The 16,806-nt window shown below is 42.0% G+C and overlaps 1 protein-coding gene across 19 annotated transcripts in view; it reads right to left on the minus strand.

Annotated features, from left to right (window-relative positions):
* LOC137432425 (calcium/calmodulin-dependent protein kinase type II delta chain) overlaps positions 1–16,806 on the minus strand; it is a 268,454-nt gene that overhangs the window by 176,010 nt on the left and 75,638 nt on the right. The gene's annotated exons all lie outside the window — the stretch shown is intronic.

Genomic DNA, 16,806 nt, shown 5'->3' on the forward strand with positions numbered 1-16,806 from the left:
GAGATTTTCACTTGCTTATTTAAAGGTTTCTCACCCAGCCCACGTAAAATCTACCAACTCCTGCTGTTAACTCCCAAACATATTTTTTTATGTTATCCAATCACAGTGCAGAAATGACAGACTAGAGATCCAAATTAGTGCTGCTATAGCTGCCATTTTACATTTCCATCCATGTAACATGCGCGCTCGCGCGCTCGTATCAATTGGTAATGTCGCGCGCTCGTATGAATTGGTAACGTTGATGTTATTGAATACCTCAGTTGAAAGTTCAGTCTTCCATTCCATCTGTGTGTTGTTCTTGGTATTCATCCTCCAATCTAGCCAGGTAAGATGCTAACTATAATGTTACTCACACTCTTGACTTCAGTTTCTGCATGAAATCATAAACAGGCAGAATAACAGCTGAGCCAGCTAGCACCATGTTAGCTAACGTTAAAGCTAGCCTCATCTATGTACAGTATGTTCCTAATGTCGGTGTAACTTAAACTTTTGTTAATGCCAAACATGAGACATATCTGTTGACTTCTGTATATGAATTGAACCAGAAAGAGGCACGACAGCTGAGCTAGCTACAGTAACTTAGCACAATGTTTCATTGGCCTAGATAGCTAACGTTAGTGTGGAAGAATTTAGATGTTTTAGCTATTAGCACTTTTGATGCCACTAAACATGGTTTAGTCAGCTAAAAAGTACCCTAGTGTAGAACATGACTCAGAACCTCTGTTACCTCACTGAAAACTCAGAGCCTCCTTTCACAGGCACTTTTAACATCATTCGTGATTTCTTATTTGTCATTTAACAGTGATGGTAGACATCGACAGCAAGCATGCCCAAAAGAAAACGGAGTGTAGAACCTGCAGCCCAAAGCTCTCCTCCTACATGCATCCTTCATGTACCATCCATGTCTGATCATGGGGATTTCACGCCCCTCCGTAAAATTAAAGGATCTGCTTCAGAAAAACTGCAACTGCTTCAAAAGATCCGGGATAGACGTCTCAACCAACCGCATGACTCCCCATGTCGTATGCAATCAGTATGTGATCAGATCCCGGCAACTCTTCCTGATGACCTAGAAAGAGTAGGATATCACAGCAAGTGTTATAAGCACTTTGTCCGCCACTTTCATCGTCTGGGAGATGATACAGAACCAGGGCCATCAACCTCATCATGGCATCACTCTCCTCGTAAACCAGGAGGTTCTGCTGAACCCATCTTCCCGCCAGAGTGTATATTTTGTGAGAAAGTTGAGACCAAAGATGCTCATCGCAATACTGAGAGGCCTACAACCTTCCCATCCTTTAAAAACAAAGAAAATGCATGGGAGCAAATCGAAACACGGGCTGAGAAAATGGGTCTCTATCGACTCCATCGAAAGGTGAAAAACAAAGACCTCTTTGCATGTGAGGCCAAACACCATCCGTCATGTTTTAAAGCTTTCCGCACAGCATTCTACAACTATGAGCGTGCGATTCACAGAGCCGAAGCACCAAAGGAGCAGGCTTGCATGTCAGCCGCCCATGAAAAGGCATTCAACTCAGTACTGGAACACATTCAAACCCAGGTCATCCAGCAGAATAAAGTTCTACAGCTTTCTTCCTTGCGCTTGCTCTATGTCGAGGAACTGAAACTGAATGGATATGAGAACTCAAATTATCGGTCAGAGAAACTACTGAAACGCCTACAGAATGACCCAATCAAGGAGCATATCCACTTCACGAAGGTTGATCATGACAAATGTGATGTCATTTCTTTCTGGCTTGTGCACAGCTCAAACATAACAGTTTCCAATGCTCTCGCACGAGCATTCACACTCGGAAGCACAAACAAGAACCAAAATGTTGCCCTCCAACTTCGCCAGGGTATTCTACAGGCTTTCAGAGAGTGTAAAGACCAACCATGGCCACCAACAGCTGAAGACATGGAGCTCAATCCTGAAGACATCCTACCTCCAGACCTTGTCCGCTTTCTCAGCGTGCTAATGACTGGCAAGGAGGGCATCGAGACAGAAAAGGTGAAGCGTCTGGTCTTCTCCATTGGACAAGATCTGTGCCGTGCAGTGTCAGATGGAAAATGGAAGTTACCAAAGCACATTCTCCTCTGTGTGACTGTAAGGCACCTGTTCCGAAGCAAACAGCTCACCACAATACTACACAGGCTTGGACACTCTGAGAGCTACGATTTCGCCTTGGAGTTGGAAACTGCTCTCGCCAAGGTCCTGGATGAAGTCTCAACTTATCGTACACCACAAATTGTGACAGGAGAGGGCAACCTTGTATTCCACTGTGAGTGGGACAACTTGAATAAAACCACTACCAGTGTGCACGGCAGCAACATTGTAAACAGTGCTGGAGGAATCATGGTGCAGGAGGTCAAGCCCGGGTTCGAGAGCAGCAAGGACCGAATGCTACCTACCATCAATAGGTCACAACAGCGTAGCCTGAAGGTCGACACACCAAAAACTCTCCCACCCTTGCACTTTACTCGCGTTGGCCCGAAGTTCCCTGAAGGCTCATCATTCACACCGCCAGCAGAGAATGACACAGTCTATGCCACTACGATGCAAGAGTACTACATCTGGCTCTTCATCAGATACATCGGAAGCTGTGGCCTGCAGCCTGTGCCTGGGCTAGGGGGTTTCACCTCTGCAACTGGTTCTCCCCCACCCAGCAAATCAACAGTCGACTACTGCACGCCTATCCACCAACCGATCACAGACAACGCAGTTGTTCGTGAGCTACTGAAGCGTTCCGAGGCAGCAACTGCTGAGGTGGGTCAGAGATGGGTCCTGAATACATTTGATCTGGGTGTCTGCATGAAAGCCCTTCCCATCATCTGGCGCTGGCCAAATGAATTTGCTAGTCATGTAGTAACGATTGGACCCTTCCACACATCCATGAACTACATCGGGATGCTCACTGGACACAAGATGCGTGGTTCTGGATATGCAGAGATTCTCTTTGAGGCACAACTAGTAACAAGTGGATCTCTCAAAGGTGTTCTCAGTGGAAAGGCCTACGCAAAGTCCCTCTTTTGCCTCAAAACAGTGTGTGAGGCAATGGAGAGGTTGTTGATGGAGAGATTCACTGAGGAGGAGAACATCATGATCTCTGACCCTGCTGTGCTTCTCAGAATGACCCAGTCTTGCAACCGAGAGCACCTCGATGAAGCCCTCAAAGACCCCTCAAGCAGTAATTTGCATAAAAATGGTATGTGGGACATTTTTCCAGCTTGGGGCCATAGCTAGTCATTTTCTACACATTTTTTCCAATCTAGAAACACTGATTAGAAGTATATCTCCGGGGGGTGCAGGGGGACCTAGTCTTCCTACTAGACTATACATCTTTCGTTGAATAATGGTTGTCCCTAGAAAGACACTGTGTATATGTGTATGTGTGCTCGATATAACTTTGTCTTTTCTGCCCCATAAAAGCAGCCCCATAACATGCTGCTGCCACCACCACGTATGACAGTAGAGATGGTGTTGACCATGGATGGATGGATGATGACCTGGGTGATGTTCAGTGTTAGGGTTGCGCAGGATGTAACGCTTTGAATTTAGACGAAAAAGTTAATTTTTTGTCTCGTCTGACCACAAAACGTTTCTCCACATGCCTGCAATATCATTAAGATGCTTTTTCACAAACTTCATATGAGCTTTCAGATGTGAATTTTTCAAAAGTAGTTTCTTTCTTGCCACCTGTCCATAGAGGCCAGCTTTGTAAAGGGAACTGGATATTGTTGATTGATGAACACCATCTTGGACATAGAGCCTTGCAGATCTTTCAAAGTAATTGTTAGACATACAGTGATATCCCGAACCAGTTTCCTGCTTGTCCGGCAGGTGAGTTTGGATGGGAGAACTGATCTGAGTAGGCGGTCTAGGTGGTCTTAAAACCATAGAATAATGAATTATTCTCAGATAAATATGTTGAGTACAATTGATTTTGACACAACTACTCTGAGTTGTAGGCAGACAACCCTACTGGGAAGACAAGTTTTGGCGAGCAACACTTTATACAACCACTTTTGTATGGGGCTGGCAGTTTCATTACAAAGTATTGTGTTCATGACAACACTCTTCAACTTTGTCAGGCAGGGAAGAAAATGTAGGAGGCTCATCCTATGCCTTGGAATGGCTGCAGCGTCTGAGAAACTTACATGGGGCAAAATATAGGATGTGGGGTTAGTTGGAATATTTTTTTTAACTAACCCCATGCTTTCTGTTCCAACTAAGACCTGTAAATCTTATATGTACAGTGCACACCAGTGCTTTAGTTACAAGATCTACTTCTCCTCATACTGCAGCTTAGTACCTGCATATAATGCATAAAAAGTACTGACCTTTATCAAACTACATCATCAAGATAAAAGAACTTTCCCTCAAAGAGAAATATTTACCCAGAATTGAAAAAAATCGTAATTCATACTTTTCTCAACTCCTTTCCTTTTGTATTGAAAGCAATACGGTGAAAGGGTAACGTCGTTATCTACCACTAATGGCAGCATCATCTAGACATCATGCTTGGTTCCTTTGAAAACTTCAATATTTCAACGAACCCCACCTTCCCCTCTACTAATGTCGCATTTTCCCTTCGATAGGCAGCCCCTATTATTTCCTCTAAATTATCAAACACACTGTCTGCATGTAAACAGCTTTCTGACGTGTTTCAAGAGACTGCATTTACAATGATTTTGAATTGAAAATGATCCATCTCGACGAAATTACACACTTCAAGCATTTGAAATGTAGCTCTAGAAATGCTGTTCATTAAATGTGCATCAAACTCCAGTATGTTTAACTTGGCTTTAAGGGCTCCATAATACATCAGGCAGAGTACAGGAATTATTTTATTCCCCAAATTAGTCAACTATTTATTGTCGTGGTATTGAAAGGTGTTTGGTCAATTCCACAGAAGGAAAAAAAATAATTAACCTGAAACTTCAGCAGCATTATGCCTTTCACAACATGACTGCAAGCCAAATATGATTAACTAGTGTTAAAAATTTTCAACCAAGTTTATTGTGCTTCGACAAAGAGTAATGTTAAATGAACTGGAACGGCACTCGGTAGAGCGAATCCCCTAGCCAGGCTGAGCAGTTTACGTACACACACACACACACACACACACACACACACACACACACACACACACACACACACACACACACACACAGATATATATATATATACACACATATTTTGTAAAGTGTACAGTCACGTGAAAAAGTAAGTACACCCTTGGCTCTAATAGGTGGTATTGCCCCCTTTGGCAGAAACAACCTCAAGTAGGCATTTCTTATAACTGTCTACCAGTCTCTGACATCGACTGCGAGAAATTTTTGCCCACTCCTCCATGCAGAATTCTTTCAGCTGTACGATGTTTGAGGGGTTTCTTGCATGCACAGCTTATTTCAAATCCCCCCACAACATCTCAATGGGATTTAGAGCCGGACTTTGACTTGGCCATTCCAGAACCCTCCATTTCTTTCTTTTCAGCCATTCCTTGGTGGATTTACTGGTATGTTTAGGGTCATTGTCATGTTGCAAGGTCCACCTTCGGTTGAGCTTCAGCTTTCCGACAGATGGCTTCACATTATCCTCAAGCACCCTCTGGTAAAATGAAGAATTCATAGTGGATTCTATGATGGTGAGTTGCCCAGGCCCTGATGCAGCAAAGCTGCCCCAAACCGTAATATTTCCACCACCATGCTTTACAGTTGGTATCAGGTCCTTGTGGTCAAATGCTGTTTTTGGTTTTCGCCAAACATGTCTTCTGGTACTGTGGCCAAATAGCTCTACCTTTGACTCATCTGTCCAGAGCACATTGTTCCAGAAGTGCTGGTCTTTGCCTCGGTTTTCACGAGCAAACTTTAGTCTTGCCCTGATGTTCTCTCTGGACAGCAAAGGTTTCCTCCTGGCACACCTCCCATGTAGATCAAATTTGTGCAGCCTCTTTCTAATGGTAGACTCATGCACTTTGACATCAACAGTGGCAAGAGCTAACTGTAGGTCCCGTGATGACATTCTGGGGTTCTTAGAGACTTCTTTCAGCATCTTATGGTCTGCTCTCGGGCTGAACTTGCTGGGGCGGCCTGGCCTGAACAAGTTGGCAGTTGTTTGGAATCTTCTCCACTTGTAGATGATCTTCCTGACAGTCGAATGATTGATTTCAAATTGTTTTGAGATCTTTTTAAATCCCTTCCCAGACTCATAGGCATCTATAACCTTCTTTCTGAAGGCCTCAGAGAGCTCTTTTGATCTAGGCATGGTGACGCCGCACACTTCAACAACAAAGAGCAACCCAAACTAAATGTCTGAGGTTTAAATAAGACAGGTTCCTCCAAGATCCTCTCTAACGATGTTCTAATCATTTGCACCTGAGCTGGTGCACCTGATTCTAATTTTAGGTATTTGAAGTAGTGATAAATGTAGGGGTGTACTTACTTTTTCCACATGCGAAATTTGCATTTATGTTTATTTAAATTATACAATGGACTACAAAATGTAAATGTTTCATGATATTTGATATACTATATCACCTTTATCTATCAATATTGTTGAAATGAAGATCAAATAGCTGTATGTTGAAATATGTTGAAAAAGTCAAAACTTTACATGGGGTGTACTTACTTTTTCACGTGACTGTATATGACTTTTTGGTCTAAATTCAAAACGTTACATCTGCTGCAGGCACAACACTGAACATCACCCAGTCAACACCATCTCAACTGCCAAACATGGTGGTGGAAGCATCATGCTGTGGGGCTGCTTTTCATGAGCAGGGACTGACAAGCTTGTCAGGATAGAAGGGACAATGGCTGGTGCAAAGTACATGAGAATCCTTGATGAAAACCTGCTTGAGTCAGCTATGAATCTGAAACAGGGTAAGAGATTCACATTTCAGCAGTACAATGATCCGAAACACAGAGCTGGAGCCACACTGGAGTGGCTGAATAAGAAGGAAAAAAAATGTTCTGGAGTAGCCCCGTCAACGTCCTGACTTGAACCCATGAACATTTATGGTGAGACTTGAGGATTCCAGTCCATCGACGATCCCCATCAAACTTGGCAGAACTAGAGCAATTTGCACATGAAGAATGGGCAAAGATTTCACAATCTCACTGTACAAAGCTGGTAGAGACCAAAAAGACTCATAGCAGGAATATAGAATGATCGTTTTAAGGCCATTTTTCCCTGCCAGAGCAGGGGTTAGCCTTGCGGGCCCCATGACAATCATGGTTCCCTGTTTGAGGCAATGTTTTTATAGCCGGATGCCCTTCCTGATGCCAACCCTTAAACAGTCATTGCTGCAAGGCATTGCTGCTTCCACCAAGTACTGACCTAAGGGGCTGAATACTTTTGTAACCAGTAAATGTTTTATTTCTACATGTTTTTGCAGGTATTCCTGACATGTAACTTCCTTCAACTATAACAGTGTTTAGTTTGGTCTCTTGAGTTATTAATAAATAAAAAAAATCATTTTGAAAAATTGTTTCTACATAATTCATAATTCATCTAAATGTGGCATTATTGGTAGGGGGTGAATACTTTTTCAGGCCACTGCAGAGTATACAGCACAATCTATATGGTGTACTGGTATGAGCAGCAGCATTCTGGAGAAAAACTTTCAAGATCAATACAATATCACCTCACGGACTTTAACCCACCAGGCGAGGCTACTACAAATAGTTAGGCAATGGTTAAACACCAAATATAATTTTTAAAAGCCTCAAAATGGGAACTTGTGAAAATTGCGTATTAAAAGTTTGTAGGAAAGGACAAATGAGGTGAAGCTAAATTTTGGGTTGGGGAGGGGATCAGACAATTATAACACTATCACACAAAAATACAACAGATTAATTACAATCTCACAGCCCAAAAAGGCCCTGGTAAGGCCTCATACTATACAATCACAGGCCTGTGACATTGCTTTGAATGGAACTGATGGTCAGATTTTGTAAGTTAAGCAAGCTGAGCACAGTTGGTAATTGGGTGAGAGATCTCCGCTGAAGACCAAGTATTGTGTCAGCTGAAGGTCGGCTCTGGGCTTTCTGGTCTGGATATGTTATTTTGTAGTGTCAAATGCGAGGAAAACTATAGTTCCATTGCAATGCGCACTGCATGTTATGTCTAGTTATTTGGTAAGTAAATTGATTAATTCACTTGATGGGGTGTGGGTACAGCACAGGCATAATGGGCCAAGTCGTCGGCCAATAATGGGTAAACTTGTGTGTATATATATCCTTGCACAATAAATAAATAAATAAATAAAAACCACCTTTAGAGGCCATTTTTCCCCGCAAGCGGGGGTTGGCCTTTTTCGGGAACTGTGGTTGTGGTTGTTTTGTTTTTCGGTCCCCTTTTTGAAGCAATGTTTTATGGCCGGATGCCCTTCCTGACGCCAACCCTTTTTGCCACCTTTAACGACAAGCAGGGAATTACCAGTGAACTGGTACTCAATTTGCCGACCTCGGAAGGTATGACAGGCTGAGTCAACCCCCCTGGCGTTAATTCAGCGATTGACCGGGATTCGAACCCAGGATCCTAGGAATCCTAGGATCCTTAGCCGGCACCCTAGCCACTAGCCCAACACCAGGGATCAATATTGCCTTGCACAATATTCCTTTTTATTTCACATCCAGTGATGGAGTTGCTGATTTGTTCTACCAATGAAACATTTATCAACTTGTCATGGATGCCCCAACACTCTTAAGAGTATGGGCCTCCACCCTGGCAAAATTCCATATTCAGCTCTAACCAACAGGGGCATTGCATCAATGTCACTGCCACATCCCTGTAAGCAAACAACAACACAACATGCATTTTGAGGCCATTTTCCCTGCAAGAGCGGGGGTTAGCCTTGCGGTCCCCATGACAATCTTCTCCATTTTGCCCTATTTTCTGCATCTCTCCTTGTTAACCCCCTTGCCCGCATGTCTTCTTCCACCGTCTTTAGCCAAGTCTTTCTCGGTCTTCCCCGTCCTCTACTTCCTTCTACATTCATTTCCATCACTCTTCTCAACCAGTCACTTTCATCCTTCCTCAACACATGACCAAACCATCTCAACCTGTTCCTCTTCACAGCATCAATCACAGGCTCTATTCCCATCATCTTTCGCAATTCATCATTTGTCTTCCTCTCTCTCAGCGACGCTCCGCACATCCACCGAACCATTCGCATTTCCACCCTTTACAGCCTTCGTTGCTGCTCTACATTCGTTGCTTCGTTGCTGCTGCTTCTGCTGTTGCTGCCCTGTAAGAACTGATGCAAACCCGTCGCCACGTGTTGCATACGAACAAACAAAAATTATATAAAGCATTTCACCTAACATACGAGTATGTGCATTGTGCAGTGTTCCCTGTATATTAGGATGGAAATTCGAATTTGGCTATGGCACCAGCAAGCACTCCAAACATCACCCAGCGTGCACTTCACAAGGGTGATGGTTTATAGCCAGGCTAAAAATCAAATTGTGAAGGGACAGCTCAAAGGTGAGTACATTGCATCTCAGCTGTCCTATCAGCTACGAATGGAAAGACAAGATGCCAGAATGTGACATCTTGACACATGGATATACAAAATATATATTTTAGGGCTAAAACAAATTAAACATCTAAATTCCTTCAGTATTATGATTCCCCTGATGTTATCACTTTAAGACCAAAATGTATCACAAAACATGTAAATTTAACTGCAACCTGGCGGTGGTTTAACGGTCAATGTGGCTAGCTTAGGAGCTTAAGGCCTTGAGTTCAGGCTCCTGCCATGTCATAAATAACACAAAGTGGGTTGACTCAGCCTGTCGTCCTTCCGATGATGGCAAAATGAGTACCAGCTCTTGGAAAAATGAGCCATTCAAGTATCCTGCATCGGAGTGGTCACCCTTCCAGGATTATGTGCTCTAGCCAATGAAATTGCCTTGGCAGCCCTATGCCATTGATGATGTGAAAGGAATGGTTATTATTTACTAAAATATTTATGGGCATTCGCACAAGACTGGAAATCCTTTCCAGCATGCTTAGTGTATAAAAGAGCAACAGCTAGAGTTCGTAGAACACCTCAACACACGCAGTCTTGAGAAAAAGGACGTGGGACTTTATTGGAACTTGGACATGGGATGTTGTTGGAAACATTTGATTGGAATAAGAACAACAGTCCCGAAGGTCCCCTGCCCTGAGAGCATGGGTGACAAATTTGATTGGTTCAGACAACATACAATTTTGCCCAAGTATGGCTAATTTGAAGGTTTTGGGAAGTGCAAACAAGGTCATGTGTGTTCTGCATAATAAAATTTAAATAAAACAAGCATTCTGAGTATTGCGCTGCAATGCATGTCCCCTACCAAAGTTAAAAGTGCCATAACTTTGTCAAAAATGATCGAATATGCAAATTTATGCACGGTTGATGCTGGTTTTCAAACTTGATCTGAGGTATGCTGAGACACACGTGTGTCACGCCTCGCCTCGTTGATAAGCCTGCAAGGTCGCTCCGTGGAGCGGCCTGCACATATTGCACTGTGTGAATTATATAAATTATTACCAACTCACGGTCTGAGGCACTAGCAATTCAAGAGATATCCATTTTTAAAATATTTTCGTTTAATGAACGATATCTGCCAAACCACGTGCCCTATCGCAAATTCCAAAAGGACATTTTAGTAGACTGACATGCTGAACAGATTTGTGAAGTTTCCCCTCGATTGGATCAAAAATGAGGGAGGGGCTCGGTTTTAAAGGTTCATGCTTAAAAACGTCACAACTCTGAAACCATGTGATGCATGACGTCATGCTCGCTGACTTTTTTCGTTCGTCATGGGTATGCGATTCTGCCTGCAAAGTTTGGCCTCCATCTGTTCAGCCGTTGCAGAGAAAAGGGGTTTTCGTGTTTTCACGAAAAACAATATGGCGGCCGAACCACGTGCCATGTGACGTCATAATTACCATTAAAATATTGCACAGACCGAGTCCCTCCTATGGTAAAAATTTGATCTCAATCGGTCCTATTATTGCAGAGAAAATCTTTTTTAAAGGAAATTAAAACTAAAATGGCACTGAGTTAAGGATCATCAGAATTATCAGAATTACCAACGTTCAAAGTGCCATAACTCTGTCAAAAATGATCGAAACGTCGTGAGGTTCGAACTTGATCTGTAACTTATCATGAGGAAACCATGTGCCAAGTTTGAAATCATTACCATTAAGCGTTTAGAAAAGAAGTCCGGAAAACTGTTCTTTGCGTGACGGACTGATGGACTGACGGACGGAGGGACGGTGTGCAAACCTATAGTCCCCTCCGGTGTACACCGGTAGGGGACTAATAAATGCTTTACAGGCTGTAAAAAAAACAAACAAACATTTAATCGGAAGTTTTCTGCTGTTGATGCGCCATGTTTTACACCACCTTATTTAACAAGTTACATTAGTTCTTCATGCCTGTTGCTTGTGTCCTTCGTGACATCTCTAAAAACAGTAAGTTTACTGTTTGGAATGATTTTCAATTTTGTTTGACTGCCAGACAGACAGAATGAAGCAATTGCTCTACCGCACTATGCGTATTGTGCGCTCGGGATGAGACTCCATACAATTTGCCAAATTCAGAGCCACAGTACTGCTAAACTGCAGGTTCGTGATTCCAATTAAAGTTATTCAGCGTTCAAGATATTAAATTCCATTGAAATTAAACAATTTCTCAATAATAGACTGACAGACAGAGTAAACCGTTTGCTTAATTCTTCTTTGCGCTATGCTTGTGGAGTACTTATCATTTTGTGGAGAAGATTTGGTTTTATGTGCCCGATTCCATCAGATCTCAGAAATAAAGCAAAGTTTAGCCTGGTTAATGAATTAGTTCGGAGACCTCTATGGAAGGGGCTGGGTGTTGTAGATTGAGGGACAGTTCCGTTGGTACCACATGTGCTTGCCTCTGGGATGCCTGGTTAGAGATGGTGATGTAAAGCTCGCTGTCCTCTGCACTTATGTTGTAGATTGTAAAAATGCAATGTTGTTTCACAAAGTGCAAGCTATCGAAAATATAAATATGACATCCAAGTTTATTACAAAAAGATGGAATCAATAGAATATTGATTGAAGTGCTAACTGCCATGGAAAGCAAGGAGAAGCTGACGTTTCTTGCGTTAATTTTTTGTTGAAGTCCGCTGATGCAGACCAAAACTAACCTTTACGAAGACTAGTTTTCCATTTCAATTATAAAAAGGAAATTAGATAAGTTATATTGTGTTGAGGATAGCATGTGGAATTTAATCAGCAGTGTGGAGCTACTAATCACATGAAAATAAGAAATGAATGAATAAATAAGTGCCTTTTGAGAAGAAGAAGAAGAAGAAGAGGAAAAAGAAGACGAGGAAGAGGAAGAAGAAGGAGCAGAGGAAGAAAGGTCACAAAACTTAAAACAAAATGTTCGCAAATTATCATTTCATGAAGAATGTAAGTATATGGCAGAGTTTGAATAAAGGATTCTACGTGGCTAGAGGTGAAAAACAAAAGACTAAATTACGGTAATATAGGTGTACGGATGCAGATGTATATCTTTGTGTCTGTACGTGTATATTAATGATGATGGTTAGCTATCACGATGAGAAAGAAAACTTGAGAAAAGTGATGGAAGTGGATGGTAAAGTACAAAAATGTTTATGTATTATTTTTCTAATGTTCAAATTTCAAAGAACAAAATGTTCTTGAAGTTCATGCTGTCATAAGTGATAAAAATAAAGGGAGAAACAATCAAAGAAGCAAACTAACAGTGGATGCAAGTCATACAGTCATGTGAAAAAGTAAGTACACCCCATGTAAAGTTTTGACTTTTTCAACATATTTCAACATACAGCTAATTGATCTTCATTTTAACAATATTGATAGATAAAGGTGATATAATATAACAAATATCATGAAACATTTACATTTTGTAGTCCATTGTATAATTTAAATAAACATAAATGCAAATTTCGCATGTGGAAAAAGTAAGTACACCCATGGCTCTAATAGGTGGTATTGCCCCCTTTGGCAGAAACAACCTCAAGTAGGCATTTGTTATAACTGTCTACCAGTCTCCCAGTCTCTACCAGATGTTCTTGTTGTTGTTGTGTTATTGTAGTCTCTGACATCGACTGGGAGAAATTTTTGCCCACTCCTCCATGCAGAATTCTTTCAGCTGTGCGATGTTTGAGGGGTTTCTTGCATGCACAGCTCGTTTCAAATCTACCCACAACATCTCGATGGGATTTAGATCCGGGCTTTGACTTGGCCATTCCACAACCCTCCATTTCTTTCTTTTCAGCCATTCCTTGGTGGATTTACTGGTATGTTTAGGGTCATTGTCATGTTGCAAGGTCCACCTTTGGTTGAGCTTCAACTCTCTTACAGATGGCCTCACATTATCGTCAAGCACCCTCTGGTACAATGAAGAATTCATAGTGGATTCCATGATGGTGAGCTGCCCAGGCCCTGATGCAGCAAAGCTGCCCCAAACCATAATATTTCCACCAACATGCTTTACAGTTTTTATCAGGTTCTTGTGGTCAAATGCTGTCTTTGGTTTTCGCCAAACATGTCTTCTGGTACTGTGGCCAAATAGCTCTACCTTTGACTCATCTGTCCAGAGCACATTGTTCCAGAAGTGCTGGTCTTTGCCTAGGTGTTCATTGGCAAACTTGTCTTGCCCTGATGTTCTTTCTGGACAGTAAAGGTTTTCTCCTGGCACACCTACCAGGTGTGCACACCTACAGTATCCCTGGTGTTGGGCTAGCGGCTAGGGTGCCGGCTTAGGATCCTAGGATCCTGGGTTCGAATCCCGGTCAATCGCTGAATTAACGCCAGGGGGGTTGACTCAGCCTGTCATCCTTCCGAGGTCGGCAAATTGAGTACCAGTTCACTGGTAATTCCCTGCTTGTCGTTAAAGGCGGCAAAAAGGGTTGGCGTCAGGAAGGGCATCCGGCCGTAAAACATTGTTCAAAAAGGGAACCGAAAAACAACAACAACCACAGTTCCCGAAAAAGGCCAACCCCCGCTTGCGGGGAAAAATGGCCTCTAAAGGTGTTTTTTTTTTTACACCTACCATGCAGATCAAATTTGTGCAGCCTCTTTCTCATGGTAGACTCGTGCACTTTGACTTCAACAGTGGCAAGAGCTACCTGTAGGTCCCGTGATGACATTCTGGGGTTCTTAGAGACTTCTTTCAGCATCTTGCGGTCTGCTCTCGGGCTGAACTTGCTGGGGCGGCCTGGCCTGAACAAGTTGGCAGTTGTTTGGAATCTTCTCCACTTGTAGATGATCTTCCGGACAGTCCAATGATTGATTTCAAATTGTTTGGAGATATTTTTAAATCCCTTCCCAGACTCGTAGGCATCTATAACCTTCTTTCTGAAGGCCTCAGAGAGCTCTTTTGATCTAGGCATGGTGACGCCGCACACTTAAACAACAAAGAGCAAACCAAACTAAATGTCTGAGGTTTAAAAATGACAGGTTCCTCCAAGATCCTCTCTAACAATGTTCTAATCTTTTGCACCTGAGGTGGTGCACCTGGTCCTAATTTTAGGTATTTGAAGTAGTGATAAATGTAAGGGTGTCCTTACTTTTTCCACATGCGAAATTTGCATTTATGTTTATTTAAATTATACAATGGACTACAAAATGTAAATGTTTCATGATATTTGTTATATTACATCACCTTTATCAATCAATATTGTTGAAATGAGGATCAAATAGCTGTATGTTGAAATATGTTGAAAAAGTCAAAACTTTCCATGGGGTATATTTACTTTTTCATGTGACTGTATATTAGGTCATCTGAAGTACTTTTGTGGAATGAGATATGTAAGCTAGATAAGGAGAGAGTAATTAAACAGATAAAAAAAGACAACAAAGGGATGTGCTTGAGCAACCAGAACGAAGACGACAACGACGAAGACTAACACTATGATGACACAACTTCTGAACAGGAAATTTCTTCAGAGGTGGAAGAAGAGAAGAACAGCTAAGCTGCCATGAACAGCGAAACACAAGTCAACATCAATAGTCATCATTTAAACATCAAATAAGGTAATATCACAAGAAGAACTAGTGAACTAGTGTCAACCGATAGGTAGAACAATGGATGGAATCAACAGGACGTTGATCGAAGTATGATAACCATCTTGGGAAGCAAGTAGAAGTTGATATTTTTGGCATTAACCCTTCGTCGGAGTAAAATAGCTGTGATGAATGATGAGCATCCTATTTTGCTCTGATGAAGGGCTAATGCCCGAAACATCAGCTTGTCCTTCCTTCCCACGGCAGTAAGCATACCTCCATCAACATTCTGTTGATAACATCCATTGGTAATGTTACACATTTTTGTGCTACCTGTCCCTGACATTATAAATTGCCCCGCTTGTCAATCTGTCCTTTGTCTATTTCATCTGTCCGAGGGACCTGCTCCTCCCTGCACTGCAAATGATAAACTTTTAATTACATAGAGACTTATCTGAGCTCAACATTATTGAAGCAAAATTTACAGATATTTGGTGGCATCAATTTCTTCAATCACCTCAATGCAGCATAATTTATTGCACATTTCTCAAAGGATTTCTGTCGCAGCGAAAAAACAAAACAAATAGACATAGTGCAACAACTCAATTCGATGATGGTACGGAGGAGATTAATAATTCCTCTGCTATAACCCGCTAATCATTATTCCAACATGATATAGCTCGTTTAGCCGGAAACAAACCGACTCTGAAGCTCAAATAATTATTCGGTGGAATATTCAAAATGCAAACATTTACTCTGCAAAATATATATTCAACAAAGACTGTCTGAGATTAAAACACTTAAGAGTTGCGAAAGGCTTTCACTTTAGGAGAAGAAGCTTCAATTAATCAAAATAAAGACCAATTACAGCACTGTAGTCCCAAGAATGAAGCTGGACATTTCAAAACAAATTGCAATTCCTGTAAAATGTAAATGAAGGAATTAATTAATCATCAGCAAAAAGCAAACTTATATCCGATGACGTTTAAGTGGCTTTCACAAAAAAATGAAAACCTAAATATGAGAACGACGTATACATAGATTAGGTCACATTCATTTCCTGAACTTTAGGTCTTAATCTACCCGAAACCCTATTACTCTCACCAGAGCTGGGTACAGGGAGCCAAAGATAAACACAAAAAGCTCTGTGACCCACTCATTTATGGGCAGAGCTTTTCAAATATTCTACAAAGGTTAAGTGGCTTTACCACTCTGAGTCTGGGAGGTCCATGGTTTGAACCCTGGCCGAGTCATACCACAGACATTAACAATCATACACGCTGCTTTCTTGCTTAACGCTCAGCATTTAAAAGGGATAAAGCTACACCAGCCTGGTGTTGCCTTAGCGGTTAGGGTGCCGGCTTGGGAACCTGGGATTGAATCCCAGTTGATCGCTGAATTATCGCCAGGGAGGTTGACTCAGCCTGTTATCCTTCCGAGGTCGGCAAATTGAGTACCAGCATGGTGGTAATTCCCTGCGCGTCGCAAGAGGCAACTAACAGGGTTGGTGGCAGGAAGGGCATCCGGCCATAAAACATTGCCTCGAAAAGGGGGCCACGGTGCCAAAAAAAGGCCAACCCCCGCTCTGCGGGGAAAAATGGCCTCTAAAGGCTGATTCATTCAATTCAAAAGCACGGACAGACAACCATAGGTTAGCAATACTAACGTATGCTAAGATGGGCCTTATAGCCCCCTCCTGATCTGAAGTGCTTTGTAGAACATATGTATATTATTTATTTATATCTTACTAAAATACGCAATTTGATGTCTGTCTGTCTGTC

The sequence above is a fragment of the Myxine glutinosa genome, chromosome 8 (assembly GCF_964187855.1).
Source record: "Myxine glutinosa chromosome 8, kmMyxGlut1.1, whole genome shotgun sequence".
Taxonomy (NCBI): domain Eukaryota; kingdom Metazoa; phylum Chordata; class Myxini; order Myxiniformes; family Myxinidae; genus Myxine; species Myxine glutinosa.